Raw genomic sequence first — 22744 nt, 5'->3', positions numbered from 1 at the left:
GAGTGAATGATGTCGGAGGCAATCCACAGACTCCTCATTCCAGCAATGGGAATGCTAGTGTGGTGACCAGTGTTCTTCAGTGGGTACTGAAATGCAGTGACCACAGGTGAGTAGAAAAGTACAGCCTCGCCACCTGTAGGAGTCCATGGTGATAGCCAAAAAGGGTCAAGAGAGCAACTGGAAACTTCAGACGACTTTGTAACCCCTGTTTTTTTCCCAGTAATCAACCAATTTCCCCCAAGGATTACATTGCAGCCCATTGCAGCTGCTGGCCGAAGCAATCTCGCTCAATACTGGTCCAAAAATTTTTGTTCCCATTCATCACTTAGACCCCAAATGATGGGAAAATAGGGTCCAGATTGAAAAATACCAGAATTACCCTTTAACCCTGATAATTAATGGGCTGAAGCAACACATACACTGCCCCCAGTTTCGCAAGGATTGTTTTTTTCTATCAAACAAAAACTAGAGATGCACAGATCCAATCGGACTGGTATTGGCATCTTATTAAGTGGATCTGGTATGAGCCACGAGTTCCACATAGTGAGGTACAAGGGGAAAATTTATAAAATTTGGGAAAAAGAATCAAATCACATCAAATCTTTATTTACAGCCAATTGCACTGTACAATGAAATTGAGTTGGGAAAAACTCTAAAGAAAAATTTTACAACATAAAATTACCAAATAAAAAATAAACATTAGATACAAAAACACACACACACACACAAATAATAAAGAAATAGCAGTGGTTACTGGAGGAACACGCAAAGATGTCTGGCGCAGATGGGTGCCATCAAGAAAACAGTGGTATTGAACTGGTAATTGGTATCTTCAGATACTTTAAGTTGAGGTATCAGAACCGTTACTGGGAGATAAAAAGTTGCATCAATGTGTCCCTGACAAAAACTTTGCTATCAGAATAATTTGAAAGATGCATCAATTACATAAAGAATTTACTCACAGGACCTTTATATTAGCTAGTTTGTGAGGCTCCTCCAGGTAGTTTAAGTACAAGCCCAGGATAATATGTCAGGGCTTGTTTCATCAGGACTATAAGTCAGGTTTATTTGTTATAAAATATCTTACCTATCATAACAGGCACACACCTGTATAGTTTACTGAAGATTAGAGAATTCTGAATTCTGAAAATGTTTAGGTCATTGTCTTTCTTTTCCTTTTGAATTGCAACTTCCAAATTGTCAATGGGCCACAGTGGACCTTAACTGCACTCACTTGTGTAGCCCCTCTTAGTAATGAAGTTGAGTGGCTTTGCTCGGCTCTTAAGCGTAAACTAAACCACTTATGACTGGTCCTGTTTCTCCAAACACTGAATGCAAAGAAGAACCAGAAAGAACAATTATCAAATCTGAGTTTAGCCCCACATTCCACCAAAGGCTGAGGGAACTTGGAAACGTGATTCATATGGAAGGCCTTTGACAGAAACTTGCCAATTTGGAAAATTTCTTCCCAAAAATCTGGAAACCACTTCTCGACAAATGGACGATAACCCAGCAGAAGTAAACTGAGTCATACACCTTACGTGCTTGACAAGATGTGATATGGTCCTATTCTTGGAGTATTACATTCACATATCTTTGGGATCACTGTTGTTGCCAATGCTAGTTTTTGTTTTATCTTTTGTTTTTTGTTGTTTTTTTCTGTTTCCTGAATAATATTTACTATTTAAAAATGCAAACTATGTTATTTTTCCTTTTTTGTTTTCTGGATGTTCTACTATAATTGTATATATATTTTTAATCTGTGTGCTTTGCTTTAACTGGACATTACTTTGCCTTGCTTCTATGCTTAACAGAGTGCTGCTATTGTAAAGTATAATCTACCTGTCCCTAAAAAATCCAGTGAACAGGCTTAAAAAAAAGGAAAGAACCATTATCCCTTAACCACATCCTTCATCCCTTTTACTCACCACCATCATCATTCATCCAACCACATTGCACAATTTGTCATTTCACACTTCACTTACACATGCAGGTACAGACATGTTCACACTCACTCACATACAATATATAGATGATACAAATAAAAACATTCACAAAGCTGCACCTCTCAGCTCCCTAGATGCAACATCTGTCAAGATCACTGACACCCTCAATCATTAAACCATTACCTATCCTGTTTATCATCCATACATACACATTCACATGCACAGATCAGACATACATTACTATGACCTCTTTCACTTTGTCCATCATCACTCTGCAGATGCAATCAGCCAGTGTTATACACATTATATGTGAATATAAACATGACAGAATGAGTGATGACCAGAATAAGAAAGATCTTGATTTTATAACCTGACAGACATTTGGGTGGTAAATGCAGACAAACAGAGTGTGTAGTTATAAAAGATACAGACAGAGATGGACAGACATATTGCGAAACTGTGAGGCTGACGTTTGAAGTGTGTTTGTGTGTGTGTGTGTGTGTGTGTGTGTGTGTGTGTGCGTGTGTGTGTGTATGCATGGGATCGTGCATGTATCTTGTGGCAACAAATCCAAAACATATGAAACCAGTCTGTTTGCCTTGAAGTCAAAAGAAGATGAGTTTATAGATTTCTTTCGACTGCACCATCTGTCTCCAAAATACAAGGAGCACATGTGCAACCATGCGTGCCCATACACACACACACACACACACACACACACACACACACACACACTCGCACATATATCAGAAAAAAGTATTTTTGTCCTGTGGTAAAAAAAAATAAGTCCTCTATTCAATGAAAACATAATAATGGTAAAAATTCATTCTTCTGGGTAATTGCTCAACCACTCAGCTGAACATTTAAAACTTATTGACATCTGCTGGGGTGCAGCAGTTGTCACTTTTTTGGCAAAAAAACAAACACAGAACAGCTAAACAGATGATCACTTCAAATCATAGACAATGATTTTTTTTTTTTTGGCCATACTAGTGCCATGGCTCTTTGGATAAAAATGTTAGTCATTGCAGAGGATGCATTTTAAGATGCACCCCCCATCTGTTCACATTTGTGATTTTTGGTGAAATGTCTCAACAATTATTGGATATATTTCATTAAATTTTGGTTCACACATTCATGTTCCCCTCAGGATTCATTTTAAAACATTGGTGATCTCTTAACTTTTCCTTCAGCACCATTATCAGGTCAAAATGTATCCAGTACTTTGGATTTTACCAAAAACCTGAAAAATTAATAACATTCCCTTCAGCCTCAGCAGTACTTTGTGTTTAGTGCTAATTATCAAATGTCAGCATGCTAACATACTTGCTGTAGTTTTTCAGTCTTGTTTAAACCTTTTGGATATTCATTAGCCTTTTAGCTAATCTTGATCAACAGGACCAGAAACAGTAACAATTTTTTGAAAGCTTGCAAACTTTGTTGTGCAGCATTCCAGGTTTATGGGTTTCGAGCAGTTTATTATAAACGTTTATTTAAGTAGATAACAAACGTTCCGTTCTCTCAAGCTGTTTGGGCTAAATATTAAAAGTTTCACTTTCACACATTTGGGGTCATAAAGAGCATTTACCAACCAACCCATACAGAGTGGTGTGCCAGCACTGTCTGGAGTAACATTCAGAGATTTACTGGATTGAAGACATTTTTGGCTTTGTCATTTATCGTCTGAGCTTTTGATCCAGATACATTCTGTATCTTGAAGGCAGGGACCCGGCTGCAGTCTGTGGAGCGCTGGATCACTGTCATTGCCATGGCTGCTTAGACAGCAGATAGTCTGTACCTGGGCTCTCTCTCTGAGGTATTTGAGATGTTCTGACCTTTTGGTGGCCACTTAAAACTTTTAGACAAGGAGCTTATTGACTGTCAACAATGATTTATGTTAGTAAAGACAGTGAAGGAGGAGGGAGGAAGAGTTGCCGACAAGAGGGGATGAAACAAACTGTCAACACCCAATATCTCTTCTTTTAAAATAAAACTTCTACACAGAGGAGGCAAGAGACCAATTACGTGGACCACAGTAAAGTTGCATTTGTTACTTTGCATTCACTTGTGTTATTTGGCCTAACTTGAACCATAAACCTTCTGTACAACAGTGCTATGTGACCACAGAAGTGGAGAGTGTTTTCTTGTTATCCCTCACTTGAAAAGGCCAACTAAAAAAGTGTAGAGGGGTGTTTAAACTAGTGAGATTGAGTTTACACATGGCATGGTGCAATTACATCGATGAAGCTGGACTGGACAAACAGACATTTAAATATGTACTGGAACTGAAAATTGCTTTATTCTCAGTTTAATTAACGCACTCCCTTTATTTCTGCGTCTTTGCCTCTGTCCATGTCCAGATTTCTAGTTTAGCAAGAAGTCCACCAAAGAGCATTTCTTTTTCTCTATGCCTCAGGTGTCGTGTCTGTTGCAACATACTGTACATCAGGGTTTTTCTTAGATGTCTTCTTGTAGCTCCAAAATGAAAGAGACATCACTACATCAGAAAGTGAAGAATCTATTTTTTTTTGTTTCATTCACATATTGATTCTGTTATGCTTTCAAACCATTTCTCAATAATCTGTCTTTATGACAGCAGTTTTATGACTGAAAATGAACCTGTAACCATTCATCATCACTTGGCAGTGAGTCGCATCTAACTTGTATAGAGAAAACAGCTCAAATGCAGCTGCGGGCGGGCACATATGAGAAAGAGCTAGTAAAACAAGAAGGTTGGTCAGTATTGGATGCAGCAGTCTATTATACAAGCATTTGTTAAAATAATGTTGCTCCATATTAAAATCCCGCAGATGGAATAACAAGATAACAGACGCCAGGAAAGTAAAACAAATCTATTTTTAATCTTACTTATTTCGATAGTCACAATAGATGTTAAACAGACCATCTTTTTATTTTCTTGTTTTAGCAAACATAATCCATGATTGGCTGTTTATTGTACAGTATAAAAAATAAATAAGAGGTCCACTATAAGGACAGTAAATCTTGTGCCCCGGTGTGTGTTAAGATATTGTTTCATTATGTTTAATTAAATGTAGCAATTAATCATGATATTGATTTGAGGTGTTATCATATATCATGAAAAAAGCCTACTGTGTAGTCTTCATTGTCCTGCTCTAACAGATGAAAGATAACTAGCAGGAGAGTCAGGGATGGGGCTTTTTCCTATCTGTATTCAAGAGCATGGTCTTTCAATTTGAGAGCATGATTTATTGATTTCACGTTCAGATTTTGTAATTCTTTCCCTCAAAACCCTGCCCTCGCACTCAAATAGCTCCTGCTTGCACTTAGATTTGCTCTGCTTCTGCTCAAATTGTATGCTTACACTCAGATATATTGTTGCTTGCACAGATTTCCTGCTCCAGCTTCAGCCTTTCCCCTCGCACTCTGCTTCTGTGCACTTGTGAAACATCTGCTCACAGATTTCTGCTCTGCTCTTGGATTTTTTGTGCAATAACCCTGTCAAAGTTGCCAGGAATGCCAGGTGTAGTGTTGACCAATGAAATGATCCCTGCCGCCTTGCAGGCGCATTAGCTTTACTGTTTAGAGTGTCGCGTATGGGCGGTTACTCTTTCACCGGGTTCATCCACTCCTGCCCTCCAGGAATTTTTTTTTTTGGGGGGGGGATTTTAAAAGGGCTGAAGCTGGAGCAGGAAATCTATGCAGGATACAATACATCTGAGTGCAGTTTGAGCAGAAGCAGAGCAAATCTAAATGCAAGCAGGGGCTATTTGAGTGTAAGGGACGAGCCTTGAGGGAAAAAATTACAAAATCTGAATGTGAAATCATTAAATCATGCACTCAAATTGAAAGACCATGCTCTTGAATAAAGAAAGGAAAAAAGCCCCATACAAATTAGGTTACAAGTGAAAACACCTGTGTGGGCGTACCAGATTTGTGTTACTGGCATGACCATAATTAGGTACAATATTGCCCAAAGTATAACTCGCATTTTGTCAGTCGAATTTCTGCCTTTTTTAGCCACATCATTATCCACAGAGTAACGCAGCGTGACAGCATGACAGACAGTAAACTTTTACAGATGCTTGTCTCTGAATGACCTAAATACATAACTGTGATGGAAACAGAGAGGGATGATGGAAACAGAGGACAGTGCGGCGCAGAGCGATTGTGTTTCCTGCTATGAGCTCTCAGCTCCTGTGTTAAATGCAGCAAAGTCATCTAAACTCCTGTTTAAACACAACACATACCAGCGGCTGTACCATCTCATCCTCTGCCGGCCAGTGTGATCAACTATTCAGCTGACAGCTGTGCTAGGATTTTATAACTAAAACACCAGGAAACACACTTTTTATTTCTCTGACTGTGGAAATCTGATGTTTTCACATCAAAGCATAAAGCATCTAGTGGAACGGACTTGGCAGAAATGGACTATTATATTTATAAGTAGGTTTTAATCAGTGTATAATCCCATGCCAATAAGAATCGTTGTTTTTTCATTACCTTAGAATGATCCCTTTATATCTACATAGGAAGTGGGTCCCCTTCGATGGAGGCCACCATGTTGCACCACCATGTTTCTACAGTAGCCCAGAACAGACAAACCACTGGCTCTAGAGATGACCTTTTGTATTTTTTGCGAGTTTCGCAGCAACTCTAGGTTGTCCAACATGCCTGGAAGGGGAGAGACAGGGGGAGGCAGGCTTGGACTGGCAATTCTGGCAAATGCCAGGTGGGCCAGCACAGTGGGCTGCAAGGCCACCGCCAGCAATGTGGGGAAACACATTGCTGGTACATTGCCCCCCAACTCAACCCCCCAGGCATGCTGCTTGTCACAGCCTGACAATAGCAGTGAACGAACGTTTAAATAGTGTCGGTAACATGAAATCCTGACTGTTAAGCCTGATGTGTGAATTGCATCAGATCAGCAGTGCGAACACAATGTCGGATGACTATATAAATAGAGCGCTTTTAATTCATGTCCAATGTCAGACACATTTCCAGATCATTAGGCTAGGCCTATAGGAAAGCTTTTGTGAAGTGTGAGAATTAAGTTTTGGCTATTTTGTTTGATGATGACAGCACTGCATTTTGTCATAGACTACATTCATGACATACGATTATATCATATTTGTTTTATTTGTGAAGTTACGGATTGTAGCATAAGTGCAGCGAGTGTTGGGTTGCCCATATTAATTGTCAAATGAATAAAATCCTGAGTGTGCCTCTTGGGGTAGCGACTTTTCCCTCTGTTTCTTGGCTATTTATTTATTGCATTATTTTATGAAACATTGTAAATACACCTGTTGTTAGGGTGCCAATTTGATATCTATTGCTTAGCCTATATGTTATAAATACGCTGATATTGCTTTAAACAACTCATAATTGCATATGTTAGGGAATAATGGGGCCGGTCCAGATGAAAATTTCCAGGGCCGAATTTTGTTCCCAGACTGACCCTGGGGGCAGGGGTATTTAGTTGGTTGCAACCTCATCACTAGATGCCACAAAATCCACACTAGTCCTTGAAAACACAAGTCTTACAGGTGAAACATGAATCTCATGTGGGCTGTTATATTAGTTTAGTGTGGGGGCAGCTGCTCTGCAGGTGAGCTTGATTGTACTGTAACTGCAGTGAGCAAGTGGAGACATGAATAATATTTCTCATAGCACCTACCACATAGAATACCATAACAAAAGAAAAAAAGAAATCATTGCAAACAAATCATTATGAAATAAATAAATAATAAATATATATAATAAGATTATAAGTATTTTGTCAATTAAATGTAATGGTATGATGAGAGCCAGTCCTTCCCTTGTGTAGCAGCTGCACCTTTTTGTCTTTCACTCTCTTCCAATGTTTTTCACTCGTCTGACTCTTTCTTTCTTTTGTTCTCTCTCTCTTTCTTTCTTTCTTTCTTTCTTTCTTTCTTTCTTTTTTCTTTCTTTCTTACTCCCTCTGCATTGTGACTGCTCTCCTTCCTATTCTCTCTGTTCTTCATAGTGATTGTTCTATGCTTACCGAAACCTTCTCTGAAACAATTCCCTGCAGGAAGGGTGGTTGTTGCATGCACACATACATACACACCATGGGCATATATGTTTTCACCTGTACTTTAAATGTCCATACAACTGCAGTAGTATACACAGTGGCATGGACACAAAAACATAAGCACAGGTGAAATCACATAGCTTACATACACATTCAGGAAGGTTCAAGCAAGCAAGCACCTACATACACACACAAACACACACAGCAGTTGTCATGACATTTGTAATAAATGGCTTAGTGGAATTTCCTCTGCTGGTTAAAAAGGATTGAAATGCCACTGCAGGCATGATCACAAATCAATAAACCATTCTCAAAGCTGCCATTTTAGTGTGTATGTGTGTGTTTGTGCATTTTTCCAGGCCTGCTTGAAAAAGGGCCAAAACTGACAAAAAAAATTTTCTACCTCTGCAGTTCCATTTCGTTTTTCATTCATTTTATTTTGTTCCCTTAAATGTCCATAAACCATGTTGATAAGATAAGATGAACTTTATCGATCTTCAGGAAACATTGCAGCTGCAAAGAAAAACGTCTAAATTAAATATATTATAGCATATTTTTTGTGTTCCTAGACTGGGTTGAAGGGATTTTTTTGCTATGTTGAATTCTTGCTGAGGAATTCTTGCTTTTTGCTTGCTTTGCTGCTTGCTCTTTTTAATGACATGTTTGGTATTAGAGATTTGCAAATTTACGTTCCAGTGCAGTACTATTTATAAAAGGAATTGGCATTTTATATAAGTACAAATTAATATTTATTGACCTTCAGAGAAGCCTCATAGTGTTTCAGGTAAACGTGCTTACCTTTTCTACCAAAGTGAGAACTTTCACCTCACCCTCCTTCGTTCTGCATAATTTTAGCAGTGTCCTTTGGTGTTATCATCACCTACATACATGATTGAATAACTGAGAAGTGAAGAAGTCCAGAAATATTAGTAATCATATGGTAGAAATGTGCAGAGGGACACAGATTAAGGTGTGAATCTGATTCATTGAAGATAAACCCAAACTGGTTTAGTAGTGGCTTTCTGGCTTAGACTGGATATGATCCTCTTAGTTTCTACATGCTAAATCACTTTCTGAACAAAGTATTTAATTTTGGATTTTCTTCTGATCACTGCTGCACCCTGGTACTCTCCTCGATTCTCTGCTGGCAGAGTTCAGCGTGTCACTGAACTCCAACAGGGAAATGGACACCATAATTTTCCCAGAGAGAGCTTTGTGTGCCCAGTAATGGCACATTCTCTTATTTGAGGCTTAAGTGAAATCCTGGCAATGAATCGCACTTGATATCCATGGTGTTGGAAAAGGCATGGGAGCTGATACGTGCGATGCAAGTCCAGGATGGATTTATTAGTTACGCCATCACAGCAGGGATCCTTGGCTGCTGCTGCTTTTGAAATACTTGATGGCACCTGCAGACAGCAGTAACCGAGACTGCCAGCTAAAATTTTAGGCTCTGTGTGCACTTTACTCTACATTCACTTTTGGCTTGATGTCCTGAGCAGTGACTGCTGCTTGTCCATCAGCTTTTAACAATGACTGATAGCTCCCATCTTTTGTGAAATCAAGTCATTCTGACCAGTGCCAGACCTTTACGTATATTGAGAAAAGGGTCTCGACACTTTTCTGTTCTTCTACCTTAAACTTTTTTACTGATTGACAGCTTTAGATACAAGTGTTTATTTTCTGAAGAATTTATGGCCATCATCATTTCTCTCATAATTATTGTATAAATTTTGTATATGATAATTTTGAACAAGGGAATGATACTGTATATGGTATTTATTAGGGGTATAACACAAAATTCATGGTTCGGTGTGTACCATGGTTCAGTATGTTTTTGGAAAAGCATGAAATGTAAACATCAAGTTTACATTCTTAGTCAGTATATCTCTCGTGTTTGCCTGAATTCTGTGCGACTCTGTGTTTCCCTGTGCCTCAGGTTCATTACTCATCTGTGGTCTCTGCCTGTCTCACCCAGCTTCTTGCCAGCCTGCGTTTCAGCCAATAGTTCAGCTCTCTCTGCCTGCCCCACTCCACCATTGTTCTGGCACAGCTCTCCAAACCTCCATGTCTACAGCCTGAGTCCTGCTTTTTGGGTCCAAACTCAGCTTAACCTCACAGAATGATCTGGCATGGACCCTGCAGACTCAGACCTGGAAAGATCAAACATCCAGAAAGCAATCTCCATCCAAGGAATATAGCTGGGACAGCACAAGCAACTCCTGCAGAACCTCTCTGACAGCAACCAGGCTATGGTAAATCAAATCATTCAATTAACTAGTCAAGTGGCAATGTTAACGTCTCAACTCACTCCGCCAGTCTCTGCAGCGCAATTCCTCCAGCTCAACCTCCTGTATCTCCCCCCAGGGAATCCTACGTTCCTGACCTGGAACCCTTTGCTGGGAATCTGATAAAATGCCAGGGTTTCCTCCTTCAGTGCTCTTTGGTGTTCAATTAGCGAGCACTGACTTTCCCTTTGGATCAATCAAAGTTACATTATATAATGGGACTTCTGAGAGGAAGGGCTTTGGCTTGGGCAGAAGCCGTTAATGCAAATCACTCCGTAGTCACTCTCTCTTATGATGATTTTGTGTCAAAAGGAAAGGGGTGAAAGGGGTTTTTGATCTTCCAGATCACTGTGGAAATGCTAAATGTCTGTCAAATCTCCTCCAGGGATCTAGGAGTGTGGCTTATTTTTCTGTGAAGTTTAGGACACTGGCAGCAGATTCGAAGTGAAATGATGAGGCTCTACAGGGGTGTTTTTTTTTTTTTTTTAATTGAAGGATGACTAGTTTCTCGTGATGAACCCTCTAATTTTGACTCTCTTGTTTCCCTAGCCATCAGGCTTGATAATCGCCTGCATGAGTGGTGCAGGGAGAAGTCAGGTCATTCCCATTCTCCACTTATCACTCACCCTTCATCACTACCTCTCACGAGATCGGGAGTTCATTCATTCCCCGTGGCCCAAGCTTCTTCATTTCCCATCTCCTCTGCCATGCAGTTTGGCAGAGCCCATCTTTCTCTCGCCGAGCGGCTCTGCAGGATAAGGGTGGTTGAGTGCAATTATTGTGGTTGATTTGGTCACTTTCTTGCTTCCTGTCCTGTTCAGCCAAAAGACATTGCTCATCAGTAGCAGTGGGGGTACTGGTGAGCTAGACTGATTCCTCAGCCCCATCTAAACCCAGAATGCAAATTCAAGCTACCCCTTGTTACAATCAGTTAACTTCACTTCAACTAGCTCTGGTTGACTTTGGTGCAGAAGCTAGTTTCCTGGATAGTAATTTGGCCCTTCAGTCCGGTATTCCCCTTGAACAGCTTGAATCTCTGCTTACTGCTAGTGCTTTAGATGGGAGATTTTTGGCCCGAGTGACTCTTCGTACTGTTCCTGCACTGCTCTGTTCCTCCAAGTCCTGAGATCCCAGATTTGTACACCATCCCTGCTGAGTATCATAATCTAGGAGAGGTTTTGAGAAAGGATTTGGCCCTCTCTTTGCCTCCTCATTGTCCCTATGATTGTGCCATAGATCTTCTCCCTGACGCCCCTCTTCCTACTAGTAGACAATTTGTCTCATCCCAAAAAGAGAGGCAATATATAAATTACTCACTGGCTGCAGGCATTATTTGACCATCTTCCTTCCTTGTTGGTGCTGGTTTCTTTTTTGTCTCTGACAATGATCACTCTTTACTCACTTGTATAGATTTCCGTGGGTTAAATAACATCACTGTTAAGAATAAGTATCCTCTGCCTTCAATCAACTCTGCTTTTGAACCTCTCCATGGTGCCACTGTCTTCACGAAGCTGGACGTCAGGAACGCATATCATCTGGTCAGAATCAGAGAAGGGGACAAATGGAAAATGGCTTTCAACACCCCTTTTGGACACTTTGAATATCTGGTAATGCCTTTTGGACTCACCAATTCTGCCACTGCATTTCAAGCCTTAGTTAATGATGTGCTAAGAGATTTCCCGAACCACTTCGTGTTAGTGTACCTTGACAACATACTCATCTTCTCCTGGAACATGTCTGATCACATCTCCCATGCCTGCCACATTGTTCAGAGGGTTTTGGAGAATAAACTCTTTGTGAGGGGCAGAGAACTGTGAATTTCACGCTAGTACCATCAGTTTCCTGGGTTACATCATTGAGAGCAGGCAGATGAAGACAGGTCCAGAGATGATCAGAGCAGTGGCAGAGTGGCCTAAACTCACCACCCGTAAACAACTCCAGTGGTTCTTAGGCTTTGCTAATATCTACCATTGTTTCAACAGGAACTTCAGTAGAGTTGCAGCACCCCTTACCAGGCTCACTTCCTCCTACATTCCATTTTCCTGGACCCCAGAGGCTAAACAAGCTTTTTCAGAGTTAAAGGGTCTCTTCACCTGCATCCCCATCCTGGTCTAACCTGATCCCTCTCGTCAGTTTATTGGTGAGGTTGATGCTTCTGACACCTGCATCGGGGCAGTTCTCTCCCAGTGCTCCGATGGACCAAAAGCTCCATCCCTGTGCCCTGTTCTCTTGTTGCCTCTCCCTAGCTGAATGTGACTATGATGTGGGTAATAGGGAGCTGCTTGCCATCAAATTGCCGTTAGAAGAATGGAGACACTGGCTGGAGGAAGCCCAGCAGCCATTTGTGGTGTGGACTGATCATAAAAACCTGGCTTACATTCAGAGAGCCAAATGTGTAAACTGCCATTAAGCCTTTCAGTTACTGAGCCGGTTCCAGAAATATCAAACCTAATGCTTTCCCCCACCAAGATGTCCCTGAAGAGCTTCCTACAGTCCAGACACTATCCTCCCTTTTGTTTTTGTGGCGGCAGCAGTTTCCTGGGAGATTCTGTCTGAATCTGTAGTAAGATAGGCTCAGCGGACACAACCTGACCCAGATAACAGTCCACCTAACTGCCTTTTTGTTCCTGCCTCAGTTCGTTCCCATGTTCTCAAGTGGGTTCACAGTTCCTGTTTTGCTTGCCATCCAGGGATGAACTGCAACCTGTCCCTCCTCAAATGACATTTCTGGTGGCCCACCATGGAGACTGATACCCGCACCTTTGTCTTGGCCTGCTCTGTTTGTGTTCAAGGTAAGTCCTCTCATTGTCCACCTGTTGGTCTGTTACACCCTTTCCCTGTTCCAAGTCGCCCCTGGTCACACATTGCCCTAAACTTCTTCATTGGTGTACCTACTTCGCAAGGTAATAGAGTCATACTCAGACTGAGGCAGTTCACTCTGTGGCTCTTCCCAAACTCCCCACAGGCCCTGAAACAGCTTCACTTGGTGCACCGTGTCTTCTGCCTCCATGGCATTCCATTAGACATTGTTTCTGACCAGGGTCCTCTATTCATATCCCAGGTTTGGAGGACATTCTGTCAGGCTCTTGGTGTTACTATTAGTCTTTCCTCTGGTTTCCATCCTCAGACCTATGGCCAGATGGAGAAGGCTAACCAGGTCTACTGACTATCCTGCTTACTTGGTTCCACAGCTCCTGGATGTCCACCGTTGTGGCAGGGGTTACTGATACCTGGTGGACTGGGAGGGATACAGCGTGAAGGAGAGGTCCTGAGCTCCTTGGTCCTTCTTGGATCCCCGGCTCATCAGGGAGTTTCACCGGACTCATCTGGATAGGCCTGGTGGCTCCCTTTGAGTGCAGGGAGGGAGACTGTCATGGTCCAGCTGTGCCTCTCCCTCATTCCTAGTGTTTCTGCTATGTATCCCTCACCTGTGTTTCTTGTGGGTCCCTTTTTGTTCTCTTTCTCTGTCTGTGTGTGTCTGTCTGGGCGCAGTGCTGTGTTTCCCTCCTGCCGCCAATCAACCTGCACACCTGTGACCCATCCACTTGTCAAGCTCCTGCAGTATAGATACCCTGGCTCTGCCCTCCAGTCTTTGCCAGATCGTTAAGTTTGCCAACGTGGTACCTACATTACGGCCAAGTTTAAGTTCCTAGTCAGTAAATCGCTTGTGTTTGCCTGAACTCTGTTTGACTCTGTGTTTTCCTGTGCCTCAGGTTTATTACCCATCTGCGGTCTCTGTCTGCCTGCTTTGCCCAGTGTCTTGCCAGCCTGCCTTTCAGCCAGCAGCTCCGCTCTCTCTGCCTGCCCCGCTCCACCATTTTTCTGGCTGAGCTCTCCAAACTTCCATCTCTAGAACTTCTCAATTAAACTGCATTTGAACTGTTGCAAGCCACGTACCTGAGTCCTGCTATTTGGGTCCAATCTTAGCTTAACCTCACAGTCTATTATACAAGTGTTTGTTGAATTAATGTTGTTCCATACTAAAATCCTGCTGATGGAATAATGAGATAACAGCAACCATAATATTACTTATTTTGATAGTCACAACAGATGTTTATTGTACAGTACAAATAATTAAGAGCTCCGCTATAAGGACAGTAAATCTTGTGCTCAGGTTTGTGTTAAGATATTGTTTCTGAATGTTTGATTAAATGTAACAATTAATCTGGGTATTGATTTCAGGTGTTATCACCCAGCCCTACTGTGACATGTCAAAATGTTTATGATGAAAAAGACCTTCTGTGTAATCTTCATTGTCCAGCTCTAACAGATGAAAGATAACTAAAAGGAGAGACAATATAACACCATATCCATTAAATTTAGGTTTAATTACACTGAACAACAGTCTTGACCATTGTGAGGAATCCATATTTGTTTGGTTTCCAGGCACTTCCAGGCATGCTGTTTACAAGTTGGAAACTTGTAATTACGATAACTCCAATATGACATGAACACAGCATGAGAAGAGGTATAAATTAGGCAACAAGTGTAAACACCTGTGTGGGTGTACCAAATTTGCGTTACTGGCATGACCATAATTAGGTACAGTATTACCAAAGTAAGGTGTATAGGGTTTAACATGTCACAAACAACACAATTATCAAACATGATATGAAACAGAAAGAAGGTTCATGCTCATTTATAGAGCACTGGTTGGGTGAAATTCATTGCCAGTGCATATTTTTCAAGAGAATAGTGAAGATTGGTTGAAATTTTTGTTAATACAGCATCTCCAAACGTTTCAGGAACCATTATTCAATTGTGTGTGTGTGTGTGTGCGTGTGTGTTTGTGTGTGTGTGTGTGTGTGTGTGTGTGTGTGTGTGTGTGTGTGTGTAAACTAGAGAAAGATGGTACAAGAAATAAAATATAAACCCCGTGTGAAAGTAGAAATCCCCCTTGGCAGAGAATGAGAAATGTATTTTAATAACCTATTTCTTGGAATTAAATGCGTGAAAGCACAGGATGGATAAATATATCATTTAAGAAGGTCATTCAGACAAGGATTTATGTTTATTAAGGATTACTATTTATTTGTATGAAGAAAAAATTCAAGTTTGCTATGAATTCTTCAGGAATTGCGATTGATTTATAATTTTGTGTTTGGCTTAATGTCTGTTGAGAGGATGACGTAGTGTAGTGTGTATGAATGTGTATGATTGTATGGGTGGTGACCCAAGGAAGAATACCCAATGCTTATGCTGGTGCTAATGGGGATCCTAATAAAGAAAGAAAGGAAAAGTAACACCTGTGCTTTTTCCAACTACTACAAGTCAAAATGTCTGCCGTAAAAAAGGCCTATTACACTGCACAACATATGTTATATTATACTATATGACACATGACTAGTCCACATAGTAGGGCTGCCCCCTAAAAGTCACTGAGTCGATGCATCAGTCAATAAACCTCTGACTTGACTCACATTTTGTCAGTTGAATTGCTGAATTTTTTTTTGCCATGTAATTATACTCAGAGTAAGGTAGTGTAACAGCATGACAGACTGTAAACTTTTACAGATTCTAGTCTCTAAATCAATGGTTCTCAAATTTTTTCTAATCAAGGACCCCTGAATTAGACCATAGACCCCCATCTGATAAGATTTTTACTTTGAGATGTTTTATTATAGAAAGTGTATGAAACCCATGACCAAAATAGTCATACATTCTGTCATTGTGTTACTTATGGATGGAATTCTAGTGAAAATAAATTATTATCCTTTTTGCTGGGGACTTTGAGAACCACTGCTCTAAATGACCTGAATACATAACTGATGGAAACAGTGCAAGATGATGGAAATGGAGGGCAGTGTCACTGTGTTTCCTGCTCCGAGCTCTCAGCTCTGGTGTTAAATGCAACAAAGTCCACTAAACTCCTGTTTTAACAGGCACATACCAGCATCTCTTCTGTCTCTATCGTCTCGTCTCCTCTCTATTGTCCAGTGTGATCGACTCTTCCGCTGACAGCACTGTCAGCAGCTGGCAGGAGAGACGCTCCATGCTGCGCTAGGATTTTATAACTGAACTAACACCGGGATGCACACAACAGCATTAAAACACAAGGGTTCAAGCAAGCAAGCACCTACATACACACAACAAACACACGCAGCAGTTGGCGTGACATTTGTAACAAATGGCTTAGTGGAATTTCCTCTGCTGGTTAAAAAGGATTGAAATGCCACTCCAGGCATGGTCACAAATCAATAAACCATTCTGAAAGCTGCCATTTTAGTGTGTATATGTGTGTTTGTGCATTTTTCCAGGCCTGCTTGAAAAAGGGTCAAAACTGACAAAAATTTTGTTCTACCTCTGTAGTTCCATTTCATTTTTCATTCATTTTATTTTGTTCCCTTAAATGTTCATTTTTGCTATGTTGACTTCTTGCTGAGGAATTCTTGCTTTTCGCTTTGTCTTTTTAATGACATGTTTGGTATTACTGATTTATAAATTTACATTCCAGTGCTGTACCATTTATAAAAGGAATTCACATTTTATATTAGTACAAATTATCATTTAATAACCTTCAAAGAAGCCTCATAGTGTTTAAGAAAATACATGTTTTTCGAAGTTAAACATGCTTACCTTAAAGATTTTTCTACCAGAGTGCCTTTGGTGTTATCATCACACTGGCACCGGAAAAGGGGGGACAATGAGTCCCCTCACTTTCAGGTGTTATGGTAATAAAATGGCAACGTCTGGAAATGCTCCCGAGCCTTTTAACATCCCACGAATCTTTGCTCAACTCTACATGCGTGACAAAAGTAATCAAAATCACCACCCTTGTTGATATTCTGGCAGCAGCGGGAGATGCAGCAGGTGTTTTTAGTGAGGTGGACAAGCTACTGGATCTCTACCTCACTGTGCCGATGTCCAATGCCACAGCTGAATGGAGTTTCTCAAGTCTCCGTCATTTGAGGACATGCAATGACAGAGGCTTAACAATCTGCTTTTCCTGCACTGATGAGACCTGACTGATGACATGGGCATGAACAAAGTGTTAAATAGTCATCACTCTGGCAACCAAGAAAATGGAGGAGAAGCTTGTTCTAGCTGTGTCTGTCTATCCTGACTTTTATGATATGTCAGACAGAAACTATCATAACATAGACAGAAAAGCCCATTTGTGGGAGCAGATCGGCCGGACACTGAATGTTGCTAGTGAGCATTGTGCCTTTATCACCCTACACGTTGTAAGCTTGTTGTTAGCTATGTAGTCAACCCTCTGTTTAGCATTAAGAGGGTAGAATTAAGTTAGCTACCTAGCTAATGTCAATCTGCTTCCTTGTACACATTGTCACTTATCTTATTATAGGTGAATGTTCTCATTCAAATTGTAAATACTTGAGGGAAAAGTATAGGAAGAGAAAGGAGGGAAAGGCTGAGAAGGAGAATAAGACCGCAGAAGCGCTTCATCCCAGCACTTCCCAGTGCCATGCCAGCACTTTTCTGCCAGGAAAACACTACATGGACACACGCCCTTAGTTTCTACACGCTAAAGTACTTTCTGAACAAAGTATTTAATTTTGGATTTTCTCCTGATCACTGTTGCACCTTGAATTCTCTGCTGGCTGGGTTCAGTGTGTCACTGAACTCCAGCAGGGAAATGAACACCCTCATTTTCCCAGAGAGAGCTTATTGTGTCCCAATGATGGCACATTCTCTTATTTGAGGCTTAAGTGAAAGCATGAATAATTCTGGCAATGAATCGCACTCGATGTCTGTGGTTTTGGAAAAGGCATGGGAGGTGATACGTGCGATGCAAGTCCAGGATGGATTTATTAGTTACACCATCACAGCAGGGATCTTTGGCTGCTGCTGCTTTTGACATACTTATAATGGGTGGTTCTCTTTTTTTCAGTACTGTCTCCACTGATCTAAAAGTTGATGGCACCGGCAGACAGCAGTAACTGAGACCGCCAGCTAAAATTTTAGGCTCTGTGTGCACTTTCAGCTACATTCACTTTTGGCTGGATGTCCTGAGCAGTGACTGCTGCTTGTCCATCAGCTTTTAACAATGACTGATAGCTCCCATTTTTTGTGAAATCAAGCCCTTCTGACCGGTGCCAGACCTTTACGTATATTGGGGAAAAGGGTCTAGACACTTTTCTGTTCTTCTACCTTAAACCTTTTTACTGATTGATGGCTTGAGATACAAGAGTTTATTTTCTGGAGAATACTGTGAAAAGATTACATGTTCTGGATTCGTAGCCATCATCATTTCTCTCATAATTATTGTATAAATTTTGTATATGATCATTTTTGAATAAGAGATTGATAGTATATTCACGGTTCGGAATATATGTTGGTTTTGAGGTCATAGTTTGGTACATTTTCAGTACAGTGCGGAAAAAAAAGAAATGTAAGAAAATTATATTCTGGTCCTTTATTTAGAAAAATGTAAACATCCAACAATGGCTCATTTGTTGTAAGTCTTACTGAAACAGTTCAGTTGTGCTGCAGTGGAAAAGGAAAACAAACCTTCTGTTTCCTGCAAGGAGTCAGTACACCTGCTGACAGCTGTTTTATGATGATTTATGGTCGCTCAGAACTGGTTCTTACAATGTGTTGTCTGACCACATTGGAAATCAATCAATTATAGTTGTTCCGAATGGCTTCATTCAAAGGCAGAGAGGGGAGGGGGACAGGGAGACGTGATACCATTTAAATACAGGGACTATAATAATAATGACGGCAGCAACAGTACATGAATATGGGTAACCATGGTAACCAGGGTAACTTGGCTAAGCCAGCGAGCATACATCCATGAGCATACTTCCTGCATGCTACAGCTATGTGGTGCACTGCCAAAGCGTTCTGGGTGGAACTTAAGTGCTAGAATTATTGTTCCGCACGTCAGAGTAAGTGGATTATTCAACTATTTTGACAGTAAATGTTTGGGTCAGGGAGCATACCGAACAGAGGAAAGTCATGTAATGAATCAAACATCGAGTTCAGGACAAAAACATGAACCATTACACATTACATTCATAGTGATTTGTTGGTAAAATGTCAATCACTGTTTCCCAAAGCCCATGATGACAACCTAAAATGTCTTGTTTTGTGCTGTTCAACAATCCACAACTCATACATATGGAGTTTACTGTCATAGAGGACACACATTCACATTTGAGAAGCTGGAACCAGAGTATTTGGACATTTTCCTCCATATTACTCCAAACGATGAAACGATTATCGAAATAGTTGGCAATTAAATTAATAGATAACATATAATATCTGACATGATACCTCTCACTTAACTGCACCCAAGTGTATAATTTCTTCAGCAGATCATCAGTCTCTATCTCCACTATTGACTCGTGCTATGGCTCAGTGCCTGACGCTTTCAGATCCCCGCCTATGCCTCCTTTTGGAATATCCTACCACAATAATGTATTTCTGCCAATCTCTGGACGGAAAACAGCACTGCCAGCTTACAAGCTTGCTTTGATTGTACAGATTAGGAAGTCTTCTATAGCTCATGCTCTGACTTAAATTAACTGGCACAAACTGTTTCTTCCTATATATCCTTCTGTGTGGACATCAACATTCCCTGTAGAAACATTACAGTCTTCACTGTTCACAGAATTAACCTTCTCCGCAAACTAAATTCCCTTTATGTCAGTCCCGTCATCCTCAGTCATTTTTATCAATCTTTTATTAAGAGTCTCCTGAGTTTTTCTTTTATCTGCTGGTTTCACAGCCTCACAGTAAAAGACAGAAACAGCCTGAACAGCACTGTTAAAATCTGTTCTAAGATCACCGGAGTGAAACAAAGAGATCTGAATTTCTTTTTGCAACCAACAAATCCTCCAGAAAGCAGAAAGTATTTTGGCTTCTTCTGGACCTTTTCCTGCAAGTGAATTTTCTCTGTTGTCATCAGGGTGTTGTTATGTTTTACCTGCTTGTAAAACTAACTGCTATTCTAAATCGGTCATTCCCTCTGCAATTCAACGACTAAATGCTCTGTAGTTGTTTTTACCATTGTCATTGTTGGCGAATGTTTTATCTGATCTTTTTATTATGCTTATCATGTTTATATATCAATATTATTTATAGACTTTATTCCACATTCAGCTCCCTGGTGTTTTCTTTCTTTCTTTTTTTAACATACCTTTTTTTGCTGTATGTTGTATTATTTATTTGTTCCTGTTTTTTGTGCACAAACAAGCTGCTCCAAACAAATTGCCCCTAGAGGGATTAATAAAGTTGTTTGTATTGTATTTGTATTGTATATATACTGGATTTCTGTCTAATTATCAATTTTGATAATTGATTAATTTTTATAAGTCACTTTTCATTGTCTAGTTTTAGCTTCTCAACTATGAGAATTTCTCTTTTTCCTATTTGTATAGTAAATTGAATATTTTTAAGTTTGGGACTGTTAGTCAAGGAAAATCTTAGCAATATAATGACATCACCTTGTACTTCAGGAAAGTATTGAGGGAAATTTTCACATTTTTCTGATATTGTTTGACTTAGTGATTAATCAATTAATCAACAGATTAATTAAAAAGAATGAAGTCTCACCTAGGCTATATAATCTTGTTATATTTCTTATTTAAATTGGTGGCCTCATCCAGTAGTAAGCTTTTACTTCAATTAGCCAGTGATAGCTATACTTGCCAATCACCAAGGTATAATCAATAGGCATTACAGGAACTAATGTGAGCATCAACCACAGACACAGCAGGCACACCAGACAGCAGCATTAAACCATACATATAGATGAGCAGACACCAAAAGACAAGCAGTAGCTGTCAAACCGGTGACTCAGAAACAGCAGCACAAGACCCCATTAACTTTTCATTCAAAATACGCACGATAATGTAGTTTAAGTAGCTTACCTTTGACGTCTTCAATGAAAATATCTCCTGATAGTCCAATAATTGAAATTTCAGTCTGTGTGTCACCCTGGTGCCCTGATGTAACTTTTATCCTGTAGGACACCTCCAACGACGTCAAGTACTTCAACAAGTGATGGAAAGTCCCTCTCCTGTAACTTGTCTTATACTGCTGGATTTTCAACATACTCCGGTGAAAGTTGATGCAAACAGGTTGGTTTGGGGCTGAACTAGCAGCCATGTTCAGTGGTCCAGGGAAAATAGCGTGGGACACGAAAGCAGGAGATTTTAACTCCTTGTCTCTTCTTTTCATAGTTGTTTTGTGAAAACTTGAGGAAAAGTTTTACTATTGTTTAACAGAAACTTGAGCTCCATTGGAGGCAGATAGCTAGTTGGGCTTCCATTCCTAAGAGCACCGCTGTCCACTCAGTGACAGAAATGCATCATGGGCAGGTGAACTGCTGACAGGTGAACCAAACTCAATGTGTTTTTCTTTTAATAGTCACACAATCCAGATACATTGTAAGAATCATTTTTCACTAGTAGGGTCTAAGAATAAGTCAGGTTATATTCTACATTTTTCTTATTGACAACAAATTCCATAAAAAGACCAAAACCAATAATGCATTAATTGAAGTATTATCTGTGCATAGCAAAAGCCTGATTCTTCTGTGCCACAGAGCTCCATTATTGTCCAAAAACTATTGGGTACTGCAATTTATTTTTAGCCAGTCACATACATTGTCCTGCTGCTGTAAATACTCCCTAGTGCACCAAATCCACAATTTAAAATAGTCCCTTAACACTATTTTTTTTCCTGTTCTGGATATTATTAAGCCTTCTTGTTTAATGAAAATATATATCTGTGGAAAAGTAATGCCTGCACACTTACTCCAAGCCACAGAATTTAATCAGGACAATGTTTGATCCTACTCAGATCTCCATCAGGTCAGAGAACACACCCATATTTATACGTCCATGTACACCAATGGGCAAACAAGCTCTATGATGACAGGTGTGGTTAACCATTTAATCCACCCAGGGTGATAAACATCTTGCAATTAACAATTCTTTAAGTTATATCAAAAAGTACTGTATTCCTGATCTCTCTGATGTACTTTCTGACCTGACGAAGATCTTAGTAGGATCAAAACGTGATTAAATTTTGTGGCTTGGAGTAAGTGTGCAGGCATTACTTTTTCATTGATGCTGTTTTCTAATAGTCTACGTGATGTGCATATAATTACAATCCTTCAACAATATATCCGTGGCCCATTTCTTAAAAAAAAGTTTTACATCAGTGCGAATGAATGGATTTGTGGCTGAAAGCCGAAGATATGCTATATGAAGTTGGAAAGTATTGAAAGACAGACTGACATGACTGCAATGTTGCTTTTGGTCTTTTCATGGCATTTGTTGACAGTAACAAAGATGTACAGTATATCACAAGCCTTTATCTTTAATCCATTCACCTTTGAATCTATGTGAAGAAGCCTGGTGATCAGCTGGGACTCAGCTTCCTTGCCCCACTTGGCCCCACTATTGGCTACATGCATATTTTAGAAAGGGATTTCTCTTCATTTATGATATTTTCATTTGTTAAAATGTAGTCAAAATGGGAATTGTTTCTATGTCAGTCCA

The sequence above is a fragment of the Thunnus albacares genome, chromosome 20 (genome assembly GCF_914725855.1).
Source record: "Thunnus albacares chromosome 20, fThuAlb1.1, whole genome shotgun sequence".
NCBI lineage: Eukaryota > Metazoa > Chordata > Actinopteri > Scombriformes > Scombridae > Thunnus > Thunnus albacares.
Note: the sequence above shows the minus strand (reverse complement) of the source record.